At 44.1% G+C, this 16438-nt stretch overlaps 1 protein-coding gene across 3 annotated transcripts in view; it reads left to right on the top strand.

Moving 5' to 3' along the window:
• The window catches only part of LOC108936260 (homeobox protein cut-like 2), a 70291-nt gene that overhangs the window by 12559 nt on the left and 41294 nt on the right, over window positions 1–16438 (top strand). For all 3 annotated transcript variants that reach the window (XM_018755566.2, XM_018755548.2, XM_018755556.2), the window contains exon 2: window positions 6741–6896. The gene's annotated coding sequence lies outside the window, so the exon portion shown is untranslated. The remainder of the gene's footprint in view (window positions 1–6740; window positions 6897–16438) is intronic.

The raw sequence follows: 16438 nt of genomic DNA, 5'->3' as shown, positions 1-16438 counted from the left end.
TTGGTTGCACAGATAATTATTCCAGGCTGCGAGTCTGTGATTCCGAAGCTCGCCGCCGTGCCAAGTTTAAGCTTAACCTTAATGTTCAACATCAGAGGATGCTCTCGGTTCTTGAATAATTCATCGTGGCGTTCCTGCGCCCCGTGCGAAGTGTGGCTGCACAAAATGAAATGCACAAAATTAAAAGTTGCTTTATTATAAACAGCTGCATAATTGCGTCGGGCGGCGACAGGGCAGGTTGGTTGAGCTCTGTTATTAGTGCCTCTCTGCTGCTAGAAAAGATGAAAATTCTTATATAATAAAAAAAAAAAAAAAGGGATTTGGCATTAAAGATAAGCGTGATGTCAAGCTGGTTAAAGTCCCTCCCGTTTTCCGGAGCGACTTGACACGCCTTACTGTGGATGGGATGGCTCTCTAATGCATTCTTTGTTCTGACAAGTGTTTCAAAGCCCTTTCTCCGCATGGCGAAAGTGAAAAATTTGCAGCGCGTTCCTGGGCGCAGTATTTAATCCAATAATGATATGATGTAAAAAGCCAGTATAATATCTGTCAGCGCTCCTAATGGGAGCAGAGCTGCCGGTGCCGCTTCCCATTACCCTGCGGAGGTTGATGTGCGTGGCGGGCCGAGTAGGGCCTCCCCGGGAGCACCTTGGTCATGCTGCTATCTCTGCTAATTCAATACGGTGGTGTACAATGGGTCCGCGTACTACAGATATTTTGATTTTTCCAATTTATTTATTTAATGGTTACTTAAATTTACAGGGAACTGTATTTGCATTTACATTTACTTAGCAGAGGCTTTTCTCCAAAGCAACTTACAATAGATTCTATGTAGTGTTACCAGCCCACACACCTTATTCACCGCGGTGACTTACACTGCTAGATACACTACTTAAACTGGGTTACTCATCCATACACCAGTGGAACACACACACAATGGGGGAACCCGAACAGCATGTCTTTGGACTGTGGGAGGAAACCAGAGCACCCAAAGGAAACCCACATAGACACGGAGAGAACCTGCATATGCCACACAGACTGAGCGGGGATCGAACCCACATCCTCCCTCACCACTCAGGCGCTGTGAGACAGCAGCCCTACTCGCTGTGCCATAATAAAGTCTTATATGGTTTTATTTCTCATTTATTTTAATGTTTACATCAAAAATGTGTTGCAGAACACATGCAACCTAGTCATCGGTAAAACAGCCAAATGCAACTGGAAAGCGGGACCGGATTATTTTAACTGACTTCCCCAGTGTCTACAGCTCCTGTCTTTTGCTTGTGTGTCAGTAGTAGGTTACAGGGTGACAAAATCTGCACGTGGTTTTAGGGATAAATCGGTCAACAAGCTTTTACTGATTGTGACGGGGGTTTGATTTAAGAACAATTCAAGTTATGAATGGATTTCTTTCCTGCTTGTGTTTAGGTTGAGGACCCCGTGTACCTGCTCTTCGAAAGACTCTTGGCATGACTTCAGTAGGGGAGCGTGTGCCGACAGCGGCGCTTCCCCTTTCCTCATCTGTGTCCGTTTTGGGTCCCTTTTCCTCCACCCTCGGTGTGTTTGCCAGCCGGTATTAAACACACACGCCCTCCCTTGGAAGGGAAGCTAGTAGTGTAGTGTTTAGAGCTGCTGCCTTTGGACCCAAAGGTTGCAGGTTTGAGTCTCACCTTCAGCTGTAGTACCCTTGATCAAGGTACTTACCCTAAATTGCTCCAGTAGAGTTACCACCAGCTGTATAAATAGGTAAATACAATGTTGAGCTAATTAGTTAAGTTACTTTGGGGAAAAGTGTCAGATAAATGTAAATGAGTCACTTTCCTATTCAGTGACCTCTGTCTTGGTAATGGCCCATTTCTAATGTCCTTTGCCATATTGCCATCTGTCAGTTAAGGCGTCTAAATGATTTAATCGATGTATCATGTCGTCTGCATTGCTTCCTGTGGTGCTTTTTCAGTTGGTCTTGGATGTCATTCAGCCCTTAAAAAGATGCTTTTTCAGCAGCGTAAACAAGGTGGCGCAGAGTTGTGTGTATTGTGAAAATAATCAGAGTGAAAAACTGAGATTTTGCTTTAAAAAAAAAAATCTCCATCAGCAGTTACTAGCTGTCAGTATGTGGTGAATCGTAGCCAACCGTCAGTGTCCATTGCTGACTTCGCTATTATGGAGGACCATTTATATCAGCCCTTCTATTGATTACTGTCCCTCCCTCTGCCATAGTGCATGGATGAACATGTATACACACACACACACACTCTTCTGTTCCTGCTAATGTAAAGGATGTGACGGTATTCGCCCATTTGAAGGACCCAAGGGATCACGCCTCCACATCTCCGCTGCTCGACAAGACATGAGGTCTGACTGTGGAATTGTGGTCTAAGAACAGCAGGTCATCTCCTAGTGCCCCCCTAAAACACTCCTGTGGGCATGGGGAGGACCCATAGTTCCTAGGGAAAGAGTTGCTCTGCATTAACTGGCTGGTTATTTTTGGCAAAGGTTTCTACCTGGGGAGAGGTGCCTGCTTCTCCATCACGTGACCTCGGGTCGACATGTGCAAGTGCACCAGTCTCACCTGGTGATGTTTTATTTGAGGTGTAATGCAGCAGATCTGTTCCTCCACGCAAAGGTTTTTTGGGTCCCCCTTCACCCCCTGCAACTCTTTCCCTCTAGTCCCTCCTTTGTAATAATTCCCTTTGTCCACGATCTGCGGTGTTAAGACCTTTTCTCTTCAGTCTCACCACTCTGAAAAATAATAAAATTGTCTTCTGTTGTCACCTTTATTACTGTTATATTTTCTTTGTCCCACTTAGGCTTTGTATTTTTCTACGCCAATATCATTTAATGCGAAACCCCCCCCCCCCCCCCCCCCGAACACCTCTCTTGCTCTGTGCCCTTTTTGGCCTCCCTGTCTGCTTGTCCCTGTTTTCTGCCATTGCTGCACTGACCTGCTTTGCTTTTGGTGTGTGTGCGTGTGCGTGTGCGTGCACGGTCATCCTTTTTTCCCCTGCCACTTGTCTCCAGGGATGAGCTTCCAGTCCTTACCCACCTCCTCCTCTGGTTCCTTGTCTTTTGTCTGCTCTCTCACTGCTGGAATGGATCCCCAACCAATGCAGTTCTCATGTTTCATTCTTGATTCTTATAATCAGGGTCAGGAGTTTCTCCATTTATTTAGTTTTGCGGCTTTGCACGTATAGTATATTCATGAGAACTGATGTTTTCCGCCATTTATGGGTTTAGTCCACTGTTTCTATGCTGTTCTAAATCTTTCTTCCATCTGCCATCGTGAATAAGAGCTTGTTTTGCGACCTTAAGCTGTTGCATCTTGGCCCAATTTTGTGTTTCTTGTGTCTGTGCTCCAACAAGGTGTGCCGTAGCAAACAGCTACCAGATGGATGAAAAGGATGATTCTTCTGGGTACACCTGTACTTCACCTTTGGAATGTAATTGGGACCGGAAGTTGGTTCGTAACTTGGTATCGTTCGTAAGTCCACCCACTGCATCGCAATGATTAAAACCTTGGCGCCGGAGCTTAATCATTTGATTTATTTATGAGTTAAGGGCCGCTAACATCAGATACAGCTACAATGAACTGTTGAGCTGTAAGTATGTGTCTTATTTCCCTCAACAGCTGATGCAGTGCAGAATTTCACTGTTCTTCTAAACTTTAGACATGAAGCATGAGATGCAACTTTATTGCATTTTATTATGAGCAAATGTCAGTTGCTTGAATGACTTGGGGGGGACGACTCCACAACCTCCTGTTTAAAGTGCTGTATTGTGCAAGACAGTGCTGTGAGAATCTGAATAGTAAGTTAAAAAAAAATGCATGAAATCAGTCCATGATGCTGCCCACTGCTGCTTTTTCCATAGCTTTGAATTTTGATTTTTATCTGGGGGTTTTGCTGCCCCTAAGGGTGGGAAGTGGAACTGCAAGGAATTTTTGCTCTACAAGAAATTTATAAGTAGAATGACTTCCAAGTTAATTTTTAAATTGCATCTTCATAAATCAGATGTTCATAACATCAGGTACACCTGTGTTTTGTACAGGCTTGGGGCTTCAATAAAACTCTCTTTATCTAGTATTTGTAAAAGATCTAAACTGGACACATCCTGCACTTTAAGGACTCCGGTGGCATAATGTTATTCATCAGTGCTGCACATTGCACTTTATTATTGCATATTGTATATTTAGTGCCTTGCACATTTTTTGTTCTCTAAGTCTTAAATTTAGTTTTTTTTTTTTTACATTTCAGCTTTAATTGTTCCCTGTATATTTTCTTCTTTAACTTATAGTCCCCCTTTTTTTTTTTTTTAAAATATTTTTCTCTTAAATAAATTGTCTTGTTTGCACAGTCTACAGAGCTGACTAGATTCATTTCACTACAGGTTGTCTATATAACTGTATGTGACAAAATCTTAAAACTGGGATGGCCGGTAACGTAGTGGTTAGAGCTGCTGCCTTGGGATGCAAAGGTCACCAGTTTGATCCTCACCTCCAACTATAGTACCCTGGAGCAAGGTACTTACCCTAAATTAGTCCAGTAAAATTACCCAGCTGTATAAATGGGTAAATAATTGTAACCTTAACACTAAGTTGCTTTGGAGAAAAGCATCAACTAGATGAGTAAATGTAATCAGTTTTTTATGCTCTCCCATATTTCAGTCCTGCTGTCCTTAAACCATTTTGCATTGAGAATATGAATTTGAATGTCCATGTTTTAAACTCTATTTGCCAATTGCAAAAATATAAGTGTGAAATCAAAGTTCCAAGAGAATGTTGTATCTGCAGGCTTGTTTGAGTTCCAAGCCTTTTTGAGTGTGTGTGAGTGGTCATGGCATACATTTGAACCTCCAGCTTTGCTTCAGAGCATGGGGTTAATGCATAATCCAGGCTCTGGATTCCCAGGTGGCCTTGAGTTGCTTTCATTGTCCTGGTGGCTTTGAGCCTCGTATAGACACCAAGGCCTCTCAGTGAAAGCTGTCTGGCCTGCTGTGTGATGCATGTGTTGTCATGGATACTAAAACATGGGACCCTTGTGGCAGGTGGCAGGGGTGGGGGGATGGAAGAACGCAAGACTTGCTGTCCCACGTATAGGATTCCCGTCAGGGCTGCCTTGATGGATGGCATTGATGGATCGTTCGTCACGCTGTAATTGTTCCGGCGGGCTTGGAATACCCTGCAAGCCCAAACGTTAATAACAACAAGGAAATTGGTACGGAAGGAATGATACAGTGCAACGTTTAGCTGAGGAGACAACGTCTCTTTTGTTGGGCCGAGTTGGACTTGGGGTGGGGGGGTTCTGGATGGTAAAAATAAGAGGCGATCTTAAAGCTAGCTGTCCTTACTGATGTGTATTGATGTGTGGAGGTGTGTTAGAGAGGCGTGGAGAATGGAAGTGGGTAGGATTTGAGAAGTAGATGGTCCCTTCTAGGGGGAGCAGCCTTTCTGAAGCAGAAACCCCAAAACCCCAAAAGTCATTCTTCAACTCTCGAGAAGCTCTTAACACACAGTTCGCAATCAGCTGCCAATTCAAAACATTATGGGCTTGCTGTCTGGACAAGAACGGTGGCAGTGTTTACAGCATCTCTCTCACCTTATCAAACACAATGTTGGCTCGTACTGACAGAGTACTGGATCGCTACTGGTTTAGACTCTGTTTGAACAAAATTGTTGCAAGCAGATCAATTCGAAGGTCATTGTCTTGTTTCCGTTGGTTGCTGCCTGCCAGAAAATACTTTTTTGTCGTCAGCGGGTTCTTCCGTTTTGAGAGCTGTAGGATACGCATGTCGCTCGTAGCCTTGGATGGAGAGAATTTGTTGTATTAAGAAATACGCGTTCCTGCTTGTCCGATGCGTTTGTGGGAACGCGTAACTTTTTTTCTTTGCCTTTGTTTTACGCTCGGCCTGAATTTTTGATCTTTTTAACGCTTCACCTAGCTGGAATATGCGCTGTAGCATAACGCTCTTCTGTGTTGAGCCCATCGTCCTGTGGGCTGAGCCTTTGACCATCCAGGAGAACCTTGATCACATGTCCCTTTCTAAACTCTATACAGGCGCTCCTCGACTTACTATGGTTCGACTTTACGAAGGTGAGCTGGCTATAGAAATTCAGTAGAAACCATACTTCTATATTATATATTCTCTCGCAATGCTGGGCAGCGGCGGCAAACCTGTAATGACCATCGCGTGTTTGCAAGGCTGTGATGTTCGGTAGGTTAGCTGTATTAAATGCCTTTTCGACTTGCGATATTTTCAACTTACAGCGGGTTTCTCAGAACGAAACCCCATCGTAAGTTGGGGACCACCTGTGCTTAAATTTTATTATGGTATAAAGGAATGTAGGAGTGCTCATCGGCTTCATGTGCAAATTTTCGGGTTAAAAAAAGGCATTTTTTCCTTTCTGAAAGGGACATTCATTATGCAAGGGGTGTCTGTACAGTTTGTTTTGCCAGTGTCCTCACAAAAGTGCCAAAAGTTACTCTTTAAAATGGAAATTTTTTTTTTTTTTTTTTTTTGGGGGGGGGGTAAATGGAGTTAGAGATCATTTATGTTAAAGTGGAAATCGACCAACAAATGTGTGTGTTGCGTGGCTAATGTTGGCTCTGTACTGGTCACAAATACCCTGCTGGAGTAAAAACCCGTCCATGCTTTTATTGCAGTCGTTTGCCTCAGGCTCATCAGAGTAAACCAAGTACATTTGTTTTAAAACCTTTTTTCCCCTCCGTTTCCTGTTCCCGTAGTTCCCGATACAGACGACTTCCACGTAAGGGGGCGGTTCGACCCGACCTGCTGTCGAAGCGACCCGTGAATTTCGCATCTCGGTAGTCCACGTTGTGACCTCAGACTCTGATGGTCTCAGGACTGAAGCAACATCTTCAGAGAAGTTCCCTCGGAAGGTAACATGCCGAAATGTCCTTGACCATATGCACAGGCCTCATCGGTTTTACATTAGTTCCCGCTCGTGTGTTTAATTGCGTTGTGGGTATGATCTAATTCTGTCCCGTCTGCTGGAATCTCGACAGACGCACACCTGCCAAGTGTAAATTACAGTGTTTAAATTAGCCCAGCTAGTCGCTGGCTGATGCAGGGTCTGGCTTCGGTGGTTTAATTTACTGTCACGAGGCTGACAGGACCGTTGTTGGCTTCTTCTCGCACATTTCCTGCCTAAACCTCATTGCTCCGGGGCAAACATCCATCCGTTCTCTGACCTGTCGAACTCTTTATATCCTGTGTCTCTTGTGGAGGTGGGGTGGGTATTGTAGGTAATTGCTAAGTAATTCTTTTTAGCATCTTTATCCTTAGTGGTTGTTGGATATTTTTTTAAAGAAATAACAGGATGTGCTCATGGTTGATGGTGTAACTGGAGCAGGTGGTGGTCAGGTGGATCGCACCAAAGCACCGTCTTGAAACATCTACCATATGCACCGTTTATTTTGGAACAGTGAATTTGCCGGAGGATTTACCCGGAGGAGGCAGTTCTCTTTCTTTCCAAGCTTTCAGTTACGGAGGTGTTGCCTGTGATGTGCAGACTGGTCCCTTAGGAATATGTCCAGGTGTAGTTCTTACCTACACGACTCAGAATTGAGGTTTAAAGAAAGTCGGGTCACAAGAACACTGGCCGCGTGTTTCCCTTCTGCAAAGCTTTGACTTTGAAGGACCTGGTTCTTGTGCTTCATAATTCATTCAGCATCAGCTGTATGAATTATTATATGAATTGTTATAATAGTAATATTGAATCTGCAGTAAAATTGAACGTTAAACATTTTCATTAATGAATGGTTGTTGGGCTGAGACTCAATTACATGTTTTCCTGTTGAACAAAACATCACGCTTCTGTACATCAATGTATTTGTTGTCTTACGGAAATATTTAAGAAAATTGCATGAATTTTGTTAATAGTTAAATGTATTTGTTATTGGGATCATTTAAGAAATTCAGGAAAGTTGCAAATCTTTCCGCTGAACTTCACTGAAAGGCTGTATGACTGGATGATGTAAGGTCATGGTAAAACAAGGACAGCTGGTACCCTAGTGGTTAGAGCTGCTGCCTTTGGACCCAAAGGTTGTTGGCATGGTCCCCACCTCAGGCTGTAGTGCCTCTGAGCACAGTACTTGCTATAAATTGCTCCAGTAAAATTACCCAGCTGTATAAATGGGTAAATCGCTAAATGGTTGTTCACGGCACATGAAGGTGGGTTGTGTTTTGTCAAAGATGATGTGCGTCTTTAGTTTTACCTTGTCGTCACTTGGTATCTGTAACCTAGAGGTAAACGAGCTGCGGGTCTTTGCTTCTACCCCTATTTATGGTCGTGACCGTAGCCTGAGCTCCAGCAGTGTGCGTAACCGTAGATGGTGTTTAATCTTCTGTAGTCAATGGTGTGTGGGATACATGTAGACTATACAAGTCAAGCAGCCCTGGTGTTTGACGCCTAAATAGATAAATTCCCCTCCTCACGAGTCATCCATCTTCCAGAAGGGAAGTCTTGAGCTCCCGTGAACGCGGAGCTAATTGATTGATCGTGGGTTTTTGCCAATGCAGTGGAAAACAGGCCTGATTTATGGTGATAAATTGATTGATTAATAAGGTCATTCGTGGCAGAGCGGCGCTATGATGTTTGTGAAGTTAGCGGAGATGTCGGGAAGCTTCTGGCAAGTAAATACCGGACTTTTCTCTGTCTCTGCTTGGTGCTCTTGGATGTCGGTGTCAACGTGGCTATAAATGCTGAGACTCCCTCCATTATCCGTCACGTACCAGACGGTTCAGCGCAAACTCTTCATGTAGACCTTAACCGGTTTGCCTCTTAATATTAAATGGCTCCCCCCCCCTTTCCCAGCCCTGTAGTTTGTGGTTTACCTCATTTATATTTGCAGGAACAATAGCAACCAAAATTGATTTTTAACTTAATTAAAGCCAATATTTCGTAGGGTGTAGAGTGTTATTTCTCTTAGCTGTCTCCAGATTCCATTTTAAATGTTGATTTATTACAAGAGATGTTAAATGTGCCCGTTTGCTTCGACAGGTGGGTAGTTTTAAAAAAAAAAAAAAAAAAAAAACTCAAGTAAATGTAGTTACAGGCAGTCCCCGAATTACGAACGACTTCTGTTCCTAAGTCGAATTTGTACGCAAGTCGGATAATTGTATATTTCATCTGGACAAAACTTTTTATATCCTCCATTATTTTAACTTTGTCCTTTAAAATTGTCCTGATCGTTGAACGGCTGTAGTCTTAACGCTTTTCCAGTGTTCGTTGGCGATTCACCTTTTTCCGATTGCTTTATTATTTCCACTTTAGTGCGTCATGAACGTTTTCCATTTCTTTGCATCATCATTATTTGCATCACATTTACGCTTTGGTGCCATGGTTATGAGGGTAAAAAAAAAAAAAAAAAACACCAAATACAGTAACATACGAGACACTTAACAGCAACGTGGTCCAACTGAAAAGAGCAAAGTCTTTGTCCTACCTCAGGATCACATGCCCACGAGTTGAACCGCTGTAGATGCGCAATGTTTTGATGTGCATCAGAGTAGCACCTGTTTGTTACAAGTCATTGTATGTAACTCAAATAATTCAATATAGCAGGCTTTACAGGGGGTGGTTCATAACTATGGGTTGTATGTAAGTCGAACGTTTGTAACCCGGGGACTGCCTGTATTTTTTTAAAAAAAAAAAAAGAAAAACCTCAAGTACCCTTCCAGAAATATTGAGTAAAAACAAGCTCAAGTATTCAATTGCCTTGATTCAAATTAGGTTTTAAATATTCTTAAAACAATTTTATACTGAAGCTGTTTATTTTTATTAATTTCATATGTGTGTCTTTTCAATACATTAAGTCCCTTTGCCAATACAATTAGTTATTGGCAATTAAACTTGGTTTTAGGAGAGGCATTTACTGGGGGGAACAGAAAGGTAACAAGGTGTGAAATAGAACAGGAAAAAGTACTTTTTTTCTTTTAAAAAAGTTTCTCACAAAGGTAATTTATTCGTAGAAACCCTTTGTAAGGAGAATTCTAATAAATCAAAGATGTGGTAATAAGCTTCAGTCTGAAAAATTAATGTTTGAGCCCCAAAATTTGCACTGATTTATGCAAAAATATTACCAGATCCCATTAAAATGTGCAGTTATTTCGGTCGTTAACATTAGTGATCACAGCACAACAGGTCATTTTTTTTTCTTTATTAATTACTCTACGTTTATTCATTCAGCAGATGTCTTTCACCAAAGTGAGGTAAAATGGACTAAAATGCCTTTCATCGATGGATGGAGACGTATAGATGCAGGCACACAATTCTCGATGTAAAGTCCATTAGTCCAAAACCATTTGGCCGTAATACATTTAACGAATAGCTGCGTATAGAATTGATAGGGAGTTTTTTTTTGTTTGTTTATTTAAACAGATAATGTAGTGTAAGCTTATGGAGCAGACAGGAGATGAGAAAAGAATTGGACCTCAGAGATGTTTTGAGTATACACTTAATACCAAACTGCATATGATACTTAACGCTCAAGTATTAACTCAAAATTTCATGCAACAAAACAAAACTGAATAGTAAAGATGTAAGAAAGCAACGAAAACAATGTGGAGGGGTGCGAGTTGAGCCGGTGCCCGCTGTTTGGCAGGATAGGGGTTCGAGCCCTAGGGTGTCTTGCGATGGACTGGCGTCCCATCCCGGGGGCGTACCCTCCCGCTTCGCCCTTGCGCCCCGTGTGGCCGGGTGAGGCTCCGACTCGCCGCGACCCCGCTCGGGACAAGCGGTTGTTGACGACGACGTGAAAACGAAGCCAATTAATTTGCGCTCCCAGGATGACGTCATTTGAATCGTCCATGATTGCCGATTATGGGCAATTATAACCAAAGTTATTAAACGTTATAACATGGCGGGTTTGGTTTCGTCTCGCTCAACTGCTTACGAGGAGCACAAAATCCAAATCTGGTTCTTGTAAACGCAAACGCGTGCGTGCGTGCATGCTCGGAGTACAGTTTCTATAGAAATTTACCAGAGTAAATGTAACTTGTTACCACTCACGTCCACGCATTCTTTCCCCCATCAGTCATTAGAAGCAGCCGCCGAAGTTTGCGTCTCACCTTCACAATTAGACGTGACGTTCGTTCCTCGTCTGATATAGTTCCGGTGCCCATTAGTTCACGAGTACGGTACGACTTCAGTGCAAACAAGGGTTTTCTAGAGTTACTGGTGCTGACCCAAACCTTTGTCAGAACTTGTTTGGAGGGTTAGGATGATGGATGATGTAAGACCGTGGTAAAACAAGAGCAGACCGTGTGTGAGGACAGCAGGTGGCGTAGTGGTTGGAGCTGCTGCCTTTGGTCCTAAAGGTCACAGGTTTGATTCCCGCCTCCAGCTGCTGTACCCTTGAGTAAGGTATTTACCCTCAATTGCTCCGTTTAAAATTCAGTGCCGAGCGATCGAAGAGGGAGGCGATGGCAAAAAGTGACCGAAGACTCTTCCTGCACAAACTCCAACTGAGAGCTAGAAAAGCTGAACTGGACAACTGGATTCTATCAGGCAGTTTAATATTTTTCCACTGCTTCCGTCTCTGGATTATTTTCCATAGATGTGCGGAGACCGAAGTAAATACCTTTCAGAGGTGTGTGTATTATAACGGGGTCTGTAAAGTCATTCAGCGACCTCTCTTCCCAATAGAAAAATGAAATTTCATTCAACTTAAGTGATTCTTTGTTTTTGTGGTTGTTCTGGGGTCTCTCAGTTGAATTAATTTTTACATTTATTCATCAGCCTCTTGTCCAAGGCGACTCCCAGTGAACACTAGGTAGTGTTACCAGCCCACGCACCTTATTCACCGTGGTGACTTACACTGCTAGATACACTACTTACACTGGGTCACTCATCCGTACATCAGTGGAACACTCTCTCTCTGTGTCACTCACACACTAGGGGGGAACCTGAACAACATGTATTTGGAGTGTGGGAGGAAACCAGAGCCCCAGAATGAAATCCACACAGACATGGGGAGAACATGCAAACTGCACACAGACTTTTTATGATCTTGATTATCATCTATGATCACTTTAGTTTTATGATCAGTTCCATTGCTTCCTCTGCTCAAGGAAGAAGAAATGTGCTAACATGAGGGAATGAGAAGAGCAGTATGCAGTGGGAAAGAGTGCAGTGAGAAGATATCCCCCAGCTCCACTCTGAGATGGGAGTCCCTGTTGATGGGTGCTTTGGTCACGATACGTCCCCTTCGTTAATCTCCATTAATGAGCTGGATGATGTGTGTACATGTGTGTGCGCACAGATTGGTGCTGAGAGTGGGGCCAAGACTCCCAAAGGAAGCTGGCGTGGCATCATAAGTGCAGCTTGATAGGTGCTGATGAGGCTTCCATCCTTGCTGTGAACACCATCCCCCTTTAGGTTAATCTTACTTCCAGAGAGGTTCCTGACAGGTGGGCGATTCATTATTTGTGACCAGGTGTCATGTTTGTCCTGGGTTCTCCTCCCTTGGGTACGAAGACTCTATTTGCATCCACACCATGGGATCTCAGCTGAAACACCCATGGGCACATAAACCCCTGAGGTCTCCTTGAGGTATATATATACAAAGCTCATTATGCTTTAGGTCAGGTTACTACAAGAGAAGGAAATCTCACACCTTATTCTGTGTGACTGCAAAAACAAATTTTTTTTTTTTTTTTTTTTTTTAAATACATCTGCTCACCGGGTCCCACATGACAAAATGTTCATGTGTCTTGTTTCACAAATGTCAGCTGATAGTTTTATGATGAATGTGTCTTTATACGGGACAAAATGTCATGTTGCATGACGCTGAATAATCAGTTTAAACCGATGTGGAGGGGGAGAGTGAACATCTACATGCCCATTGCGACGTGAGTGACTGAAGGGACTTGGGGGGCTATGAAGGTACAATATTCCTCTTCGGTAGGAGTTCATATGATATTCTGGGGAATGACGGTGGCGCGGCAAGTAGTGCTGCTGTCTCGCAGCGCCTGGGTGGTGCGAGAGGATGTGGGTTCAATCCCCGCTCAGTCTGTGGAGTTTGCATGTTCTCCCCGTGTCTGTGTGGGTTTCCTCCAGGTGCTCTGGTTTCCTCCCACAGTCCAAAGACATGCTGTTCAAGTTCACGCATAGTTATGTGAGTGACATAGTAAGTGCTCCACTGATGTATGGATGAGTGACCCAGTGTAAGTCATGTATCTAGCAGTGTAAGTCACCACGGTGAATAAGGTGTGTGGGCTCATAACACTACATAGAGTTAATTGGGAGTCGCTTTGGAGAAAAGTCTCTGATAGATACATGGTATGCAACACATCATTACATTTGTCTATTTTACCAGTCTTCATTAGACCGTTACTTCCAGATGGCGCTCCTGGGTCCTTCTGGTGGCCTACCTGAGAGAACGCAGTCCCACCTGTGCGGCTAAATCCGGCAGTTTCGCACAGCAGTGCTTGGATCCCAGGGGGTGCGAGGACCGGTGCTGGGAATGTGAGCTGTCATATGGTATTGAGAGTTTTATGTCTGCGAGAGACAGGATGGTAGTGAGTGTTTTGATCAGTTATTCAGCGAGAGAGAGAGGATTGTAGTGGGGGTTTGATTTTGTTATTGGGAGAGAACAGTAATGAGAGTTTGATCTGTTATTGCGAGACGAAAGGAGCAAGTTTTGATCTGTTGGTGAGAGGATGGTAGTGAAGGGTTATGAGCACTTTCTGTGGACCACATGAGGGGTTTGAGGGAGCAGGAGCAATGTAACTTGTCGGTATAATCAAGGGTTATGTTTACGGAAAGCTCGTGGAATGTGAATACGCTCATCCCTAATATTTGGTCTCCCGATATCCAGTCTTTCACATATCTGCTTCAAGATTATTAAAGCACTTATCGTTAACCGGCCTGGATTTCCATGTATCCCGTCTGCGACCTTCGGTCCAGTGCAATAGGATGAGACCGTAGTTGAAAGTTGGACTCAGCTGCTGCGCGAGAGCCTGCGAGACGCAGTGCATTGTGGGTACAATGTACCCGCACTCTCGGCTGTGTTCTGTCACTGACGGTTTCACCTTCTCGCGTGTTCGCGTCCTTGGTTTTGCACCATCGTGCTTTTATTTTCCAATTAATTTATTTAAATGTCACAGATGGGCTTTGCCTTTCTCAAGCCAGTCCACGCACGTGCTTATGGTGAGTTTTTAATTTATGAGATTGTTACTTTGTAAAATGTATTTCTGTACATTAGATCTTTCATCTTTACCTTCATGGAAACAAAATTTCCTTTGAAAGGTTGCATTACCATATAGAGCCAGGAAAAAAAGGAGCTATGAGTCTTAACTTCTGTGTCTAACTTAGAGTGGAAGGAATAAAAGAAGTTGCACGTATATTATTAGGTGATTTAGTTATATGTATTCGGGTTTGCGTTCATAGTGGATTTTTACTGTGGAAGAGGAGCAGCAGCAGCTCCAGTTTTGTACGTTGGCTGGAAATCGGGATTCAGCTGGAGTATGGTACTGGGTGGGTTTGGGGTGGAGAGGTGCTGCAGGTGGGAAGTCGGGGCCTCGAACCTTTTTGTTGGCTCACTTTTTAGGTCTTTTTGTTGTTGGGTTGTTGTCTGAAGACGCAGGATTGCCTGTGGCCTGTTCTGTGTGTCCCTCTTTCATTGTGTTGTGGGCCAGCTGGTAGCGTTGGGCTTTGAGCTCCTCCCTTTGGATCCGAAGGTCGCAGGTTCAAATCCCCCCCAGCTGCAGTACCCTTGAGCAAGGTGCTTACCTTGAATTGCTCCAGTAAATTTACCCAGCTGTATAGATGGGTAAATAATTGTAAGTAGGGTGACAATGTAATTCACTCTGGAGAAAAGTGTTGAATGTAAATGAGTGAGAATGAAGAGCCTGTAAGTGCTGTGCTTGTTATCCTTCACTTGGACACCTGTCAGTTCTGTCCTTTCTGATGTCTACGCCTCTTGTTTCAACACCTTTATCAACAGTCGGGAAACCCTAGACTGAGATTCTGGCAATTGGGCTGATTCATATCAATATTCGCCGCTCATTCCGCCCTTCGGTCTTGCCTCGGCGATCTTGAGCAGATGCCGAGCATGATGGGTATCCTAATGACTGAGGGGCTCCACACGGCCTCTGGGCCCCCTCCTGTCACGAATACAATGGGCGCACATGTATGTGGAGCTGCTTACACTGCAACTGTTTTTCCAGTTGCCTGTACGTACCCGTCATGGGATGCGCACGTACGCTCTAGCTGTGACACACGCATTCGCGCTCTGTGTGTGTGTGTGTGTGTGTGTGTGTGTGTGTGTGTGTGTGTGTGTGTGTGTGTGCTTTCCAGGTTGAACGGGAGAACAGCCCAGCCCCCAGGCTGTGCAGAGGGAATCTATAAATTGATGGAATTCAAAGCCTCCACAATGGATTACCATTATAACAGACAGCAGCGCCGAGTGCCTGATTATTTTTAGACAAGGATTCTGGGCTCTCGGCAGCGAATGTGCTGATGCTGTCGGCGTCGGACCCGTTCGGCTCATTGCAATTAGATGCAATGTAAAAAGACACAACGCCCATTTCTCTTCCTCTGTTTTGATATTTATTTATTTATTTATTTTATTTATTTTTTTCCTCCTCTCCCTCCTTCCCTCCCCCTGCTTGGGTTCTTGTTGTCCGGGATATAGGTCCGCTGGGACCGCGCTGGTTCCGTCTTATTTCATCCACCCTCCTCGGTGCTTTGGAGTTCTTCATTACCGTGTTGCCCAATGCCCAATGCACCCAATTACAGTTTGTAACCACATCTCGCAGTAATTAGGTGTGTCCGTTAGGGTTCCGGATCCGCACCAACTGGTGGGCGCCCTGGGATCTTTAACCGTTTTGTTAGATAACCTAACAAAACAGCGGTGTCTGAAGTGAAACGAAAGTGGTTCCTCCTACTGCTTGGAGAAGCAATCTGTCTGAGGTGAGAGCAAATTGGATTGCCATGAGAAAAGGGGTACATGGCGCGTGTGTGTGTGTGTGTGTGTGTGTGTGTGTGTGTGTGTGTTTTCTAGTGTTGTTTCTTCCGTCAACTCATATGATCCTTTTCCATTGGTTCTCCTTTAATGTTTTATGTACGGTGTAATTTGCATATGTACTTGTAAAGGTTACGTCCACATCATTTAAAATGATGATGGGGCAGCTGATGGCGTAGCAGGTTGAGCTGCTGCCTTTGGCTCTGAAGGTTGTTGGTTCAAGTCTCACCTACTGCTGTAGTAGCCTTGAAAAAGGTGTGTGTGATTAAAACTGCTTATCCCAAGCGGGGTCACGGTAAGCTGGAGCCTAACCCAGCAACACAGGGCATAAGGCTGGAGGGGAAAGGGACACACCCAGGATGGGATGCCAGTCCATTGCAAGGCACCCCAAGCGGGACTCGAACCCTAGACCCGCCAGAGAGTAAGGATCCGGCCAAACCTGCTGCACCACC

This window comes from Scleropages formosus, chromosome 6 (genome assembly GCF_900964775.1).
Source record: "Scleropages formosus chromosome 6, fSclFor1.1, whole genome shotgun sequence".
NCBI lineage: Eukaryota > Metazoa > Chordata > Actinopteri > Osteoglossiformes > Osteoglossidae > Scleropages > Scleropages formosus.
Note: the sequence above shows the minus strand (reverse complement) of the source record. Positions and strands in the feature narration are given on the sequence as shown.